The sequence below is a fragment of the Montipora foliosa genome, chromosome 4 (assembly GCF_036669935.1).
Source record: "Montipora foliosa isolate CH-2021 chromosome 4, ASM3666993v2, whole genome shotgun sequence".
In the NCBI taxonomy this organism is placed as follows: Eukaryota; Metazoa; Cnidaria; class Anthozoa; order Scleractinia; family Acroporidae; genus Montipora; species Montipora foliosa.
In genome coordinates, this window is record NC_090872.1 from 46,007,581 (window position 1) to 46,020,080 (window position 12,500).

At 40.5% G+C, this 12,500-nt stretch overlaps 1 long non-coding RNA gene and 1 pseudogene across 3 annotated transcripts in view; both read left to right on the forward strand.

The window, feature by feature from the left end:
* LOC137999291 (uncharacterized) overlaps positions 1 to 12,500 on the forward strand; it is a 49,857-nt gene that overhangs the window by 21,046 nt on the left and 16,311 nt on the right. The window lies entirely within an intron of this gene.
* LOC137999432 (uncharacterized) lies at positions 3,194 to 6,141 on the forward strand (annotated as a pseudogene).

Consider the following 12,500-nt stretch of genomic DNA (forward strand, 5'->3'; position numbering starts at 1 on the left):
GATATGAAAACATCCACTATTAGGTAAATTTCCAAGTTGTACTCATCCAAGAATGCATTGTTGAAAGTCTAATTGTAATTCAAATTTCTAAATTCACTCAATCCCCTAAGCCCTGAGTGTATTGAGGGCCTGGTGTTTGCAACAACAGGGCTATTGTTCAGATACACTGACTGAAAAACAAACACATGACCTTGAACGAACACTGGCATCTGAAAATTTTCAATCACAGCACAGCAACCAATACTAGTGAATATTTACGTATATTAAAAGCAGATTCATCACCCATTTTCTCAGTAAAATATCATACGCAATATAATGTACTTGCTGCACTCAGTTTGGCTGTCAATTTGCATGACTTGTGCCAGATGTCTAGGGAGTGGAATAGACCCTCAAGATGGCTGGTGTTTTGCTCTAAAAATGGCATACAGGCCGTGTTAAAATTACCGTTTCATTCCCAGAGCATAAATACTGGGTATGTGCTTAACACAGCTGTTACGATTCCTCTGGCATTTGCAACAGATCAAAATTATCATATAAGTTTGCAAAGGCGAATGCAAAATGGCTAAAATGTCAAATAGTGAATGTACAGGGGCATAACTAGGGTGCCCCTAAGCGATCCTTCCCGGGGGTATCAAGGTTGCTGCCTAACAGTCCCCCGGTCGCCTGGTGCGCCTTATTTGCAAGCATGGGCGACCAAATTTCTGAACAAGTAGCCCGAATGTGCGCCTTGCTTGATTCGTCCTCACTATTGTAAATATGATCCCAGCTGGAATTAATTGATTCTGGGCTCTTGAAAATATGACTTGGGCTACTAACGTCTTATGTTGGAAGCCTGAAGGACTCCCCGAAAATTTTCTTAGTCAGCAGCCTTGGGGTATGCCCATATCACATCAGATCAATGGGGTAGGATGCCCTCAACGAAAGATCCTAGCTATGCCTTCAAGTTATACACATGACGAACATGTAGGCAGAGAGGCGCAATATGGAGCAATGTCCATTGACTACTTTAGATGAGCATGCTCTCAACTTCAGTCTGAGAGTCCTCTGGCTCACTGTCTAAGTAATGGCTAAACACTGCACTCAGCGTTGCACTGTGGTCAACAGTGAATGTACAGGGGCATAACTAGGGTGCTCCTAAGCCACCCTTCCAGGGGGTATCAAGGTTGCTGCCTAACAGTCGCCCGGTCGCCTGGGGCACCTTATTTGCGAGCATGGGCGACCAATTTCTGAACAATTAGCCCGAACAGGCACCTTACTTGATTCATCCTCACTTTGGTAAATATGATCCCAGTTGGGATCGAAAAAGGATATTATTTGAATGCTGCTATAGACCCTGGCAATATTGCCACATGATACATGTACCACATGCTATGACCTCCTCAATATAGAAGCTGGTAACACAAGAGGAAGATGGTTGAGAATCATCATCATCAGCTTCTTCACCACACATCAGGAGGTGGCTGAAAATGAAGAGATCCAGGAAGCAAGATGCAGTTCATGCACTTACAAGGTTTCACTTGGAAGCTCAAGCAACAGCTCCTCTTCTCTTAGTTCATCCTCTGTGTCATATTCTGATGACATGTTACAGGCTACACTGTTACAGCTGAAAACAAAGCCAATAATAAATAAAGTACCATGATATCGACCAATAAAAAGTGTGAATTAATTGACAATTGGTTCATGCATCAGCTGTGCATTCATCAACATGTCTGAAGCATGCTGGAAGTTTGAAGCTTAATTGACCACTACCCCAATGGGACTTTTCAGGGCCAATGAAACCAAATGATGAAACAAATAATGCAAATGAACATAACATGGTTAAAAATCCCAACTGGCAGGAGGCGGGCCAGTTGGCTATTTACAAGCATGACTGAGGAGTTGAACTAGGTCTGCCGAGAAACAACTCCAGCTAAATGGTGAGAGCGGGAGTTAAACCCGTGACCTCCGGATTTCAAGTCCGGTGCCCTAACCACTCGGCCACACTGCCTCCAAGAGCACTAAAGATGTGTGAGAGTTGCTCAAGGCACAGCCGGGGCCAACTCTAGCTTCTTGAGTGCTCTCCAAACTTCTTAAGTGCTTCATATCTTGATGAACGCACATCTGACGCATGAGCCAATTGTTTTATAACATTTTAAAACCGGCACTTTAACACCAACATCATCAGCACGCACAATGGGAATATGAGGCATGCTTGTGCAACTGGAATTTGGCTACATGAATTTAGCAGCTGTGTTATGAATGTAAATGCAAGACTTCCGAAGATAAGAAAATGTGGTCCCTTCAATTCAAACTTGTGCACTGAGTTCTCTGGAGTTCCAGTGAACTGTTTTCTAACCTGTTAACTTCAAAGGAATACTTTTCCTCATATTTTTGGTATTACTTGACACATGTTTACAGTAAGCCTGAAAATATACCCACCTGCCTTCCACACTGCTGAAGATACTTTCTGCCTCTGGATCTTCCATAGCCTCCATAGGATTACCCTTCAGTGAATCAAATGAAGGATTCAGAGACACTGCCCTTTCCAGAGAGGTGGTGTGTTGTGCCAGCGAATTCCCCAAACTGGTTCCTGGAGAACTAGTGTCTTACTGTGGAACCATTTATATCAACTTCCTTTGGAAATACAACAATACAAATATGACTAGTTAGGCCCCTAATAACCGACTTGTTTCAGATATTGGAAACTGTAATGGGATTACAAAAAAAAATAATAAAAACGTTCGTACATGTACCTTTCACTGACAGTCTTTCCCTTTGGAACGGGTTACAACAGTGCTAGTTCCTCTCGGTGTTGAAATGAACAAGGGTCCCTTACCTGTGAACGGAATACACGAATGTTCATCAAAACACACTTACACCAATAAAATTTCCTAAATGCATAGCCAAGTGATACTACAAACTCATAAGCACTTAATGGAATCAGGCTATAAATGGCGGACGAATCCTGTGAACGAGCTTGTTTTCTTTGAGAAGATCTGCTCTCATCCATAAAACTGAGCATAAATCCAGAGAAAATCAAGTTTTGTTCAAAAATCGATGGTGTAATAATGTGTACACATGACTACAATACATCACAACACTATCAATGCGCTGAGGCATCTGTCCTGCGTAAGCTGCATAAGTTTATACCACAAAATGTCATGATTCATGGTTTTTTGCAAGTGTAGCCTTCATATTGATCTCTTTTATAATGATGTCATGCTCACTCATTCCTGGGTATGCTTGTATGTTCTTGATTAGCCTTGAAAAAGCCTCCAAGACTGGGAGAAACAAGAGGTCGAGGGGAGACTGGGGTAGGGGAGGGATGGCGATGCCTGTGGCCATATATATGCCACCATTCCATACATTAGATTCTAGTGCAGCATCTCATTGGTCAGATCACTAATTGTTGACAGGGCTGATCTGAAGAGATAAATTTGCTTGATAAGTAAACATGTGAGCATTTTTTTTATGACTGTTCTTCTACACTTTCTGCACTGATGCAGATTTGAATTCAGCAGAAAACGAATCCCTTAATAGATCATCTTTACAATGATCGGCAGTTTGGTTGAAATCTATTAACAAATCAACAAAATCATTAAAATAGCTTATGACACATCTGTTTATTTTCAGTCTGCCTTTGACTTCAAAACCTTAACTTTAAATTTCCAAGACAAAAGGAAAACCTTTATACTTAAAAAAAATATCTACACATAGTCCACATTGTCAGAATGATTTGTAACCTTATATCGTTTATCACTTGAATCACATTTGCAAGGTCTTTGCATATCAAAATCAATTTAATAATTTCCTCGTCTCTTGTCAGTCATCAAAACACCTTGTTTGCTTCCTGGCTAAAGCCAAGTGCCCTGTGTGACCTATTTGTTGTTGTTTCGTTGGAAGTCAATTGAGGCCCTTTTTCAGTGGCGAGGCTTCCATCTTTATGCTTTGTGGAAGGTGTTATTCCTGCTGGTGAATGGGGCAACACTGGTGTTTTTGAACTGTCATCATCTAGATCTTGATTAAGTCTGGATTTGTACTACACACAAGGTCTAGAATGCTACTTGCTCTTTGAAGAGATAGGGTTATCTTTTTGTGTTTATGTGCAATGAAGCCCAAATCACAATAACAGGACTGCATGTTTGTTTTTAAAAAAAGAGAAACCTGCAAGCAAAGCATTGCATGTGAAAGGGCTGACAAAAATAACACCTCTCAAAAAACGGGAATTTATAATACAAAAGAAGTGGGTTGCATGGGAGTCTCTAACAAAAGATACTGATTAAAAGATATTCTTCAACCTTACTGGGAGACCTGGTATTACTGCAAAAATTGTGATTCCAAGGCAATTCTTTATTGTGTACTTACATTTAAAACATTCTGCGCCTTGAAAACATGAAGTACCCACAAAATCTTCTCATTTCTAAAAATAGTGGAAACACTCTAGTGTTCTCCACTGTCAGATGGAATCCCAGTTCTACTGGCATGACGAATGTGATATGGTGAAACATGAATCTTTTTGATCAGCTAGTTATTCACTTGACATCAGAACATGATAGAACGTTTTCCATGGTTGGTCTTTAATTACAAAGTAATTGTGCCATTGGTTTTACTTTTCCTCTTTATTGGTTAGATATTATTTTATGAATTCCATCCGTTTGTGGTTGGCTGAAAATGACAAGCGCTCATGCTTGTGATTGGCTTCGTAATTGTGTTGGTTTTAGTTTTTCGACAGTCAGTTGAAAACCACTCTAATGTGTTGTATTTGAGAGGGCAGTAAAATAGTGCAGGAAGAAAGTGCACAGTTGGCAAGGCATTAAAACCACATTTGTCCACCAAATGTTGGACAAGAGAATATTTGAAATCAACTAAGGAGAAAAATGTACTTGTCCTGGATGGTATTTTGAGTTCAAGACATTTTGAAAAAACAAGTTGTAACTCCTATGAAAGGCTCAGTAAAATTGTAGTGGTTCCTGTCAAGGTTGAAGTGGTTTGAAACTTGTACTTGGACGTTTTTAGTTGCAATGGATTCTTCTTATTCTTCACACATGTAGTCACCTTATGCAAAATATTAACTCAGAAAAATCAGGACTGTAGACTTATGGTTAAACATTAAGTATCTTTGTTACGCAGATTTAGCTCTGTCTCCAAATTTCGAACCCCCTTTTCCTTTTGTCTCCTTACGGGAATAGCCTGCTCTAATGACACAGCCAATACACTTCACAAATGGAACCTGCACCACGGAGAATGTTTCCCTTGGGTTCAATGTCAAATGTCAAGCCTGTTGATGGTGATGACTAATGCATAATTGCCAAGCTGTCGTCAATTTCTCCATTTGGAATTCCAGTAGCTGCATTGGCTATCAAGAGATGCTTTAAACACAATACTGGTTTTGATGTTACGTCCTTTGCTTGTGGAGATAATGTGATTGTATCATTCAATGGGCGAAAAAATAGTCCAGGTGCAAGGATTTCTGTCGGTTCATAGTAAGGTGATTTTTGTACTTCACATGTCGGATGAATTATTTGTCCATTTCACCTGGCACACAACAGTGAAGTGGACAGAACGTTTTGGAGTGGTTTTGTTAAGGTCAAGTGCCAACCTCATGCTAACTCCATGTTCTTTTTGGTTAGAGACATTTGCAGGAAAGTAATTCTCTATACCAGTGATCACAATTTATTGACAGTATTTTGATTGCATGCAGCCATCAATGCATCTTCTATTCACAACAATTGTGTCTGTATATCATGATCCTTACTCAAGGTGAAACCAGTGCAGACATTTGTCATGTGCATATTTGGAGTGTTGATTTTATTAACAAGAAAGTGAATCTTTGCGTTAATGTAACAAGTTTGAGATTTCCTAATTGTAATGTTGATGTGGGAGAATTTTGTGGCAGAGGTGCTGGTAATAATGTGGCTTGGGGATCATTGATTTCAGTCGCTGAAGGCCATTGGAATGGAAAATAATCTCACGTTTCTCAGACATGTTTTAATAAAAAACATTTGCAGAAACATGGGGGAATATTCCCATGTTACTTACAACCTACAGAATTGCAGGGAGAATGTTCGCTTATTAAAACCCTTTCACTACTATATGCTGATTAGGCCCAAAACCACTGGTTCCTGAATACTTACTTAGGCACCACCAAGACTTCAACACAAAATCAAAACATGCATGCTCAGTAGATTTTAATGGAATGTTACATCCCATAATGGGAAACAAAATACAGTCTGATTGTTATTTCACTCATTCATAACTTTGACTGCAATTAATCTGTTAACAGCATTAAGCACTGCCTCAAGAAAGTAGAGAAATGAAAAAAACAAATTCAAATTTGCTGCCATTAATGCCGGCACCATGATTGAGTTGTTGAAAAAGTAACATGTAAAGCAAAGAAACATGGTGTATTCCCTAAAAAAATTTCATAAAACAGTTAAATAGTCAATCTAAGATATTGTAGCTTGAACAGGTAAGTTCAATAGAGTTTATTCCGCCTGCATGTGGAACTCATTGTGGCATGTGGGACAGATTGCAACTTTACAGAGTTTGCACTCGAAATGCGTCTCCACTTTTGTAACCTTTCGGGATTCTCCTGCCAGCTTTGATGCATGCTACACATTTTCTCTTCCTTCTACATGGACAGAAATATGGTGTCCTGGATCCACAGCAGTTTCGCTTGGAACATCAAGGCAGCGTCTTTTTCTCTTCCTTTGAGAAAAGCCACCGATAAGTTGCTTGGCAAGTTCAAGCCTGAAGTCCAGCAATGGTTTCTTACGTCGTTCTCCACGATGAATGTTGAACAGGACGAAGGCATTGCAGATGGACAAATTATACAAAAACCAGAAAATATATCTGTACCACTTTCGTGATTGCCAGCCTATACAATAAAATAAGCGAAGCTGATCTGCGCGATCAACTCCTCCCATGAAAGCGGTGTAAACATCAGCAACTCGCGGCTTTTGAATTTCAATATTTCGCCCTTTTTTCTTTCGCTGCACTGGTCTGGAGGGTTCCCTTGGGGAAACATTTGTTGACAAGAAAGAAATATCTCGCTTGTCATGCCATTTAGTGAAAACTAGAGCCCCATGCCACGCAGTAACTATCTCTCCTTGCTTGAGCTTTTGTTTTGCACACGGCGGTAAGTCTTTCCTGTTGCAGCGAACTGTTCCACATGCATAAGTGTTCTGAGCAAGAAGACAATCAAAGAGGAAAGAATTCGAGAAAAAAATTGTCAAAAAATATTTGCCTGTTTTTATTAAGGAAAGGACTCGCCATTTTCATCACGACATCATATCCAAGGCCATGAATGCGATGTTTGTTTCCCTCTTGTCCAAGGTAAACAGAAAAACTTGACACATAGCCATTGCTTGAGTCTGCCGCCATCCACACTTTTATGCCATATTTTGTTGGTTTAGCGGGCATGTACTGGCGGAATGATAGTCTTCCTTTAAATGTTATCATTCCCTCGTCAATCGAAAGATTTTTCGACCGCTCAAAAAGATTTTGAATTTTCTGTAAAATGTTATCGAGGATTGGACGTACTTTCAATAATCGGTCGTAATTATCGACACCACGTGGTGGTTCTTGTGAAGAATCATTGAAATGAATGTATTGACTTATTTCTTCAAACCTGTTTTTGGTCATTACATTTTGTATGTCGCTATTTCCAATAAATGAATCGGATGACCAATACATCGAAATTCTTGGCAAGCTCTTTATTTCCATTATAATGCACATACCACAGTATGCACAAAGTTCTTGAGCCGTGACATCTTGCCACTTGTCAAACCTAATTCGCGTGTTTGCTAATTTCTTCTGAGCTGATCGGTTGGTTTCTCAGACCACTAAATTGATAATAGAAAGGTGGAAAATAAGGTTGAAAAAGAATTTTTCGTTTGCTTCATTGGGAACAGCGACTTTGATTCCTGAGGTGGAAGTGAAATTGTTGATAACAAGGTCCTCAAAATCTTGCGACCACGAAGTTTCATCATCACTTTCGTTCCAACTTTTTTCGTCTGATTCGCTTTCACTCTGACTCGCTAATCCTTCAAAATCTATGTCTGACTCCATAGAACTTTCACTGTCTGATTCATTGCTATTTTCTTCATCAGACGATCCGAAAATCTCACGATATTCTTCTTCGCTAATAGGATGCGGTGCAGTAGCCATTATGATAGTTCATTTAATGCTGGGCGAGTAAACATTTACCATACAGGGGGCGCTAAATTTATGCGCAGTTGGCAAGATTTTATTGGTCAACACTCACTTTAAACAATAAAAACAAAAGGTAGGCAAATAACGCCTGACCCGGGGAGCACAGTTTCAAAAATAGTCTCGGTCTGTTTGGCCGCTTATGGCTGCTCTAGGAATAACGTGACATTTCCGGCTGGCCGCTTTTGGCTGCTCCAGTAGTGAAAGGGTTAACCCATTGACTCCTCAGCACTCTAGGATGCCCCCAATTTAGTAGGAAATCAGGAAAAGGTAAACAGTCTGATCCCACAAATGCGTTGGCCACTGTTTAATCTTATAACATACAAGATGCATTGGTGGCGTGTGGGTGACTCATTTGGGCGTTATTGAACTGTTGAAATGCTAAACATACCTTTTCCAAACTGAATGGAAATTTCTTCGATGGAAAGCTTTCACTATGATATATAAAAAAAGAAATTTACTTTTGACCGCAATCTTGTATTTTGTGATATTAGAACCCAGTTCTCATTACGACAAGAGTTATTAGAACCCAGTTTTCACTCTGGCCAACGCGTCTCCCGAGACTTTATCTTTATCAGCTATTTATCAATCAAGAACATATTTGAGCACAGTGGAACTACATATTGCAATTGAGTTGGACATAGACTTTTGCAAACCTGGTGGCTCTTAAAGTATCCGTTTTTTGTTGTAGTTGACAAAGCCCTCTAGGAATAGAAGGCATCTTCCAATGCTAACTGTAACAGACTCTTCATGACGCGAAGTCGTTTCACCAGTGGCAACAGACCACCCAGCTGCCTTCGGCACTCCTGCTTGATCCTTTTCACTGAAAGTTTCGGGTCTCGCAGCCTCTCCAGGGTGCTTTGGTTTGTCACTTCATTGACAATTCTCAGCTCTGCTATGCCGAGGAAGTCTGTATCCGTGTTGTGTGCTGTGCCTGTGAGTCTGTAAGTGTTGTTCAGGCTACATTTTTTCTCATTCAGGGTAGAGAACACTGCCGCGTATCATTGATGGATTTCAGTGGGGTCATTGCTGTCGACCTTTGCAGCAGCTTCATGGTTTGTTGCAGGTGGTGGTTCTAAAGAGTTCTGTAAGGTTCATAATCGCAGCTCCAGGGTCTTAATTCTTTTGCTTTCAACTGCCCCTTGTAGGTGGCGATATGCTGTTCATGTTGCGGGACCAAGTCTGCCCTCTCGTCGGCGCCCTGTTGAGCCTGAGCTACAATCTTGGTCATAAACAGTTGTGACACTTCGCTTGAATAGCAAGTGAAGCGCATCAAAGCTATTAATAACATACCCCTCCTCCTCCCTCCCATCAATGTTGCATTTACCAGTTGCGTTTTGCACTCCAACCCATAAAAATCAACATTGAAAGGGGAGAGGGGGCAAATTGCTGTCTGTGTTACAACATTTGTGACCGAGACTGTTGCTGTTCTTCTCTCTCTTGGCAATGATCTTCGAGCTCATCAAACTGGGCCCTCAGATCTTGATAGGCTTTGCCAAGTTGCTGATTTTTCTGCTGCAACTGCCGCCAAATGGATTTATAGGTAGGCTCAGCTTCTGGAGACCCTGTGGCTGCCGCTTTTCTGCTGCCCTCCTTCCCTTCTTGGTCTTCTGTGTTTTCTCTGGTGGCTGCTCACAGTCGCGCATTTATGGTTGTCGCCACTACAAGAACCGCACATCACTAAAGAGTGGATTCTTGTATGTCCGCAGACAGTACACTTAGTTAGATGTTGAGTATATACAAATACCTGCTAATGGTGTCAACTTAATTGAGTTGTCACGTTAAATAACATGTTCCTTTCATTTCATTGGTTCAATAAGAAGCGTTTTGATTGGTTTAATTCGATCATAACTTGATCTGCATTAACCACTCTTGTTTTGCCTTATATTCTATTAGTTTAATAAGAAGTGTCGGGATTTGCTGTTTTTCAGCAATGGTGCTTGGTGTAATTAAAGAACGTTTGATCCTAAATAAATCTACTCTTGATCCTAAGTCCATTATGCCCTACCATTTGATCACAACATTTTAGTTATACTGGGAAGTTTTCAGAATGTTTTTAATTTCTTCGTGAGTCAAAAGCTTCATTGTCTCATCACTACACATATCCAACCTGGAACTGTCATCTACTCAGATCAGTTCACTCCATACATACCACTCAACCAGCTAGGATACATCCATGTATCAGTAAATCATTCCAAGAACTTTGTTGACCCCGACAGTGGTGCACACCAATACCATCGAAGGAGTGTGGGCTACTTGGATGAGTTCACCTGGTTCTGGAACTTCTGAAAAGACCGAGCATTCGAGCAGTTGCTGAAAGACATCGCTGAACAAACCTATTGTCATGTGGAACGGACGTGCCTTGCTGTGCTCTCCAAGGTTTTTATTTTTCATTCTCATTACTGGCCTATTTGCAACTGAAACTCTTAAAAGCGAATCTACAAATGAAGGAAAAGTAACACCAAACGGTGAAGAAATGTTTTGCTCGCCCATCAAGATGTTTCACAGGTTTCATGGTACAAAGATCTACGGCAAGCACCGTGGCAAAAGAGTTTTCAATACTAGGATCTTGCATACTGCTAATGGCCCCAGTACTTTTCAATTTGACTGAATTATATTATGTGGCGATGTCGATCCTCATCCAGGCCTAACTGTCAAAAGAAATATCAAACATCCTTCCAAAGAGTGCAGTAAAAGTGTACGCTCGAATCAAGACGCCATTCTCTGTGCATAATGCGAAATATGGACACACGCCAAGTGCATCAGTCTATCAAAAGTGACATTTAAACATTATCTGGATAACCCTAACATAGACTGGACGTGTGGTTGGTGCAGCCTTCCTTTTCTTTTTTATGATGTGGATTACTATAGCGAGGAAGAGATCAACAAAGAAGGAAGCGTCTTATTTTATCAACCAACGAATTCAACAAATGCTAATGATCCTGGCGACTGTAACTGCATGTCAAATTACTTGCACTTGCTAGACCTGAATGATAAACTGAACGGTAGCTCCCATAAGGACGTTAGGATAGCACATATAAACGTTTGCAGTCTAAGGAATAAAGTGGACGAGATATGTTGTTTACAGAAGCAATGCAAATTCGAGATTCTTGCAATCACAGAGACACACTTAGACAGTTCAGTCTCAGACGCTGTTCTCAACATTGAAGGAATGAAATTCTTGAGGTTAGATCGAAAATCAAGGAAAGGAGGCGGCTGTATTTTGTTTTATTCTGAACATTTACGTGCTGGTCAGAGCAGGTTCCAGAGTTGCTCTGTTTTCTTTTCGGTTATGTATAGACCACCGAATGACAGGAAGTTTTTCGACCTTAGTATGTCCCCCTTAGAGAAAGCCTGGCTCAAAACGTCCAACATTATTTTGTTAGGGGATTTTAATTGCGATCTGAAATCAATATCAACTACCAAACGTGATCCTACTGCTGTTAAACTGCTTCACATTTTCGATGCGCTTAATTTGCAAAACATTGTCCAGGAACCAACTAGAGAAACAAAAATCGTCGAGTACATTAATTGACCTTATTGTAACCACAAGAAAGGACCTGGTTAGTATGGTCGGAACATATCCACTAAGAATTTCAGATCACGATTTAATTTTTTCTGCAATAAAGTTGAAGAACAAAAGACCACCTGCGAAGATAATTTGCATAAGGCAGTACAGAAATTTTGATGAGAAAAAATTTAAAGAGGATATTCATGCGGCCCCCTTCTATATTGGGTCTATTTTCGACGATCCTGACGATCAAGTATGGTTCTGGCAACAAGTTTACAGTGATATCTGTGACCAGCATGCCCCATGGAAAGAGATCAAGGTCAGGGCATTTTCTGCGCCCTGGATAACAAATGACATTCGTTTAGCAATGAATCGAAGATACAAGTTGTTTAAGGCTGCTGTTACATCAAAAAGTGCAAAATTGTGGTCGGATTACAAGAGAGCAAGAAACAAAGTAACCTCAGATTTAAGACGTGCTAAAGCTTTATATTTTTCGAAGATGTTTAACGAGGTTAACAGTTTGAGTGCCTATTGGAAGCTGGTGAAGGACGCAACTAGCTCAAGGGTACACAAACCCATCGGGCCACTGAGAAAGTGTGATGATTCTTTAGGGTTAACTGATAAAGAAAAGGCTGGCCTGATGAACTCGTTCTTTGCTAACATTGGTAAGAATATTGCAGCCAAACTACCAATACCACCTGGGAATGCAACAGCAGGCGCTTATAGATCAGACCTAGGGGACACGTCACCGCCGCTACTATCTCAAATTGAGATCTCTCCACATAGAATATGCAGGAAG